The sequence below is a fragment of the Notothenia rossii genome, assembly GCF_949606895.1.
Source record: "Notothenia rossii genome assembly, chromosome: 11".
Lineage (NCBI taxonomy): Eukaryota > Metazoa > Chordata > Actinopteri > Perciformes > Nototheniidae > Notothenia > Notothenia rossii.
In genome coordinates this window covers 35,336,044-35,340,539 of record NC_136910.1, presented here as the reverse complement: position 1 = coordinate 35,340,539, position 4,496 = coordinate 35,336,044, and positions in this window count along the sequence as shown.

The following is a 4,496-nucleotide window of genomic DNA, read 5'->3' as shown; positions in this document are numbered from 1 at the left end:
CTGCCAGGCTGACCGGGCGCATCAGTGTGCTTTTCAGGCGTTTGTGGCGGCGAACAACATCGCGTTGCTTTCCAACTCGGTGGTGACGCTGGTGGAGCGATTCGCCACCTTGGCTGCGGAGGAGGCGGAGGAGATCAGTAAGGCGGCCAGCACGGCGCTCACGCTGTGCGCGTCCGTTGCTGTCTCCCAGGCGTGGATCGCGCAGATCCAACGCCACCTCTGGCTGCAGCAGGCGGCTGTCACAGAGCGAGCCAGAAAGGTTTTGCTGGACGCTCCGATCAGCCCGGACGGGCTGTTTGGTCCCCAGTTCCTAGCCATGGTGGAGTCCATGAAGGCGGCGGCGGAGCAGGCGGACGACATCCGCCAGCACGTTGGCTGGCTCCAGCCTGCGGCGAGGTCACAGCGGCACCAACGCCCGCAGCAGCAGCAGTGGCCAACCCGGCCACAGCGGCAGGCGGAAAGACGCCCATAGCAACCTGAGCCGAGGCGATAGACTCGTCCGTCGGCGGCGGCAGGGGCGCCGTCCCGCGTCTCCGCCCCCCCGCCAGCGGTGGTTCAACGGGGAGTGAGGTATTCCTGCTCTTCGTCTGCTCCACGAGAGCCTCCGAGGAAGCAGAGCCGGTCTTGACGGGTTGCGGGGGATTGAGGAAAAGAAAAAAGCTCATTTTCCAACCTTTTGTTTGAGTCATCAGTATCAAATGTGTCTCACATATCCCCCACTCTGTGTAAACTGGCTGCCTATAACCTATCGGTTAATAGCCAGCAGGGCTCGTTACAAGAGCCTGCAGTTTTTAATCTATCGGTTAATAAGCTGCAGAGCTCGGTAACTCAGCCATCTGCCTCCAATCTGTTGTTTAGTAGGCAGCAGGGCTCGCTGCAGAGGCCTGCTGGTTTGAACTTTTCGGTTATTAAACCGCAGAGCTCGCGGCATTCCTCTGTCCGAGATACGCCACCTACACACGGTCACAATAAGCCCATGAGCGCCGTTGTAACGGCCCGTCCACACAGCGGCGTGCGTTGACGCTTCACCATTCACTTTGAATGGGGTGACGTCACTTTTTGCCGAACTGCATTTTGGGAAGCGACGCAACGCGTTGCTCGCTTCAAAACTTGAGCAATGTTCAACTTTTGGCGCCTCGGCAGAAGCGTCAGCCAATGAAATCCCGTTTATGCAAATCTGCCAGTACAAGCGCTAGCCAATCAAACCGCGTGTATGCTGGGAGAGACTACGCAGGTCATTTCCTCATATTCCAAAAAATGGAGGAAAACTTCATCATAGCGGTAGTGAATCACCCGATGCTGTATGATCAGTCTCTGTTCATCTACCGGGATACAAACCGGAGGAGCCAGGCATGGAGGGAGGTGGCAGAGGCAGTGGGTGAAACTGGTAGGTTTTCGCCTGTTTGGGGATTTTATATCCAGTTTACTTCGTTTTAACATTATTATTGCTTTGTATGTTGGGGGCGGGAGATTCATGTGATTGGTTGTTGGTCGCGTTGCTCGCAAAAAATCCCCAAGCTTCAGATACGCCCACCGCCAAGCGTCAACGCACGCCGCTGTGTGGACGGGCCGTAAAGCCTCATGTGGACGTCACTGCACACACCTCCACTCATCCCCTGAGCGTGTACGCGCCTCATGATGAGAGTCGGAGTGAAACGCAGCTTGTGGAGGCTTCCTCACAGTCCTTTCACTCTAGGCCCACCTTGGGTTGCCTCACCCGCAGCAAGGGCTCTGGCGTGGCTCGTCGTCATGACGACCAAAACACATCTCGAGCATGTGCGCCCGCTCTCAGAGTGGCAGCGCGTGTGTCTGATGGACAGATGGATGAGCAGGCTGATCAGCAGAGGGTACACCCTGCAGTTCGCCTCTCCCCCCCACAGTTCAATGGGATACAGGAAACACGCCTGTCATCCCGGGAACAGTGTCTTGCGCTCCAGTCAGAGCTACGGGAACTCCTGTTGAAAGAGGCTATTTCCAGGGTTCCTCAAGGGGAAGAAAATCAGGGGTATTACTCCCGCTATTTTCTTATCCCGAAAAAGACAGATCGAGGATGGGTCTCATTCCCCCTATCAGCTTTCAACGTAATGAAAAGGCCTTTTCACATGCTGACGATCAAAAGGGTGCTAGAGTATGTTCACCAGGGAGAGTGGTTCACCTCTATAGACCTGAAGAATGCATACTTCCACGTACCCATCATCCCACAACACAGGACTCTCACAGCAGAGAGTGGAGACACTGACAGCTCTCCTTCGACGCCTCACACCCCGCAGCGTGGTGACAGCCCTCTCCGTGATGCAACTGCTTGGCATGATGGCAGCTGGTCATGTGGCGATTCCCCTGGGTCTCCTTCACATGAGGAGACTCCAGAGGTGGTTTATTCGCCTACGCATCGACCCCGTGTGACAGAAGAGGCGCATGGTGGCCATCCCTCCTTCCGTGGGTTCAGACTTAACCTATTGGAAAAGTCCCCACACTGAACAATGGCCGGCTCACATGTCCCTCCACATAAACGTGCTGGAATTGCTCTCCGTACGGAGAGTAATTCAGCATTTTGCCCCGTTGCTGCAGAATCAGCATGTATTGATTCGCACAGACAACAGAGCCGCGGCAGCCTACATCAATCGCCAGGGCGGGGTACGCTCAGCGCAGCTTCTGAATACAGCCAGACGGCTGTTGATCTGGGCGCGCGCACACTTGCTGCTACCAGAGGTAGCAACTAGTTTACTAGTGATGTGTCAAAAAATGCACTAGTAAACATGTATGACTTTGAAACAAGTCACTAGTTAACTAGTTGCATGTACATGTCAACTAGTAAGTCATTGTGTTGAACTAGAGAGAACAAAACCACAACTAGTGGGCTGAAAATATCCACTAGTTTAGGAAAAAGCCATACATGTTAAATCAATAGTTAACTAGTTGCATACAGTTGCTCACTAGTGCAAAAAAAGCCAAACTAGTTGAAGGAAAAGCCTTACATGTAAGAAAGATGTGTAACATGTAAGGTCAAAGTCTAACATGTTTATAACAGAACCTCACTAGTGAGAAGAAATGCCCTCCACTAGTTAACTAGTAAGAAAAACATCTGTGTCACTAGTTTACTAGTGACTCCTCTAAGGCTGCACTGGTGTGTGTAACTAGTTAACTAGTAAGGTAAGAACAATTGTACTAGTGTATCTAGTGGACAATTTTGAGCCTCACTAGTCAGCTTGGAAGACCAAAACAGGCTTCAACTAGTTAACTAGTGAACATTTTGCCTTCATTAGTTAACGTGTAAGCTGCAATATGTATCCACTAGTTAACTAGTTGCCGTTCATATGGCCAACACGTTAACTAGTCAGCCATATGCAAATGAAGCAGGAGGGACCCAGATTCTGATTGGTCAGTTTTCAGCTCTGTGAGGGAGAGCCTCAGGGGGCATTCTCCTGCAATGTTTTTAGCAACGTCTCAAAGACGTGAGGTGCATCAGTCGGGTATTTAGTGCCTACTGTTAACATATTGTCTGTCAGTCAGTCAGTGTGTGTTTTGCCTAGAAAAATACATGTTTCTGCTTCTGCTTTGTTCCGCTTTGTGTGTGTGTTTTTGTTGGTGCGAATGTGCGCACGCTTGTGTGTGAGAACACCGGCACTCGAGACACAAAAGTAGAGGAAGTGATCGTGGGACGTTTTATCAGCAGTGCTCATGAAATTAATAAAGCAGAAACACTGGACAGATATTAAAATCAGGGTAACGATAGATCCGTATGAAGATAAACAACCTCTTCATATTTTGCCTTAGACTAATATTTACGGAAGTCACGACGATCTCTCAAAGCTGCGATCCGAAGAGGGTTTCTTCCTCTTTCTATCCATCAATAATGTCACTCTGTTATCACAATGCTATTCTAATCCAAGCACATTTCAAATTGCAGCTTAATAATATGACTGTATTTTAAAACAGTGTATTTAAGCTCTTAAATAAACTATTTTGCTTGGGTGGCGCTCTATAGCTTTGGGCCAATAGGAGACCTCGATGCGTTCTTTCCCCTCCTCCTCATTAGCATTATGTGCAACTAGTGTGACTAGTGCACATTTGGGATCCACTAGTACTACTAGTGAACATTTTAAGCCTCACTAGTGGAATTTAAACGTATCTCACTAGTTAACTAGTAAAGGGCAAGGGGTTCACTAGTTATCGTGTAGACATTTTGATCCCACTAGTTAACTAGTAAGGTCAAAAGAGGTGTCAACTAGTTAACTAGTTAACCTTTTGCCTTTACTAGTTAACTAGTGAGTGATTATGGCTGCTACTAGTTAACTAGTGCAGACAAATGTATGCCACTAGTTAACTAGTTGTGCTTCTTTTGTGTAACTAGTTAACATGTCAGAGCTTTTGCAGCGCACAAGTTAACTAGTAAGACTTTTAGCGTCACTAGTACGGTCAGAGGGCCACTAGTTCATCAAAAAGCTTACACGTTGCAACTTTGGCGTTACTAGTGCTGCTCCTGGCGTCACTAGTAA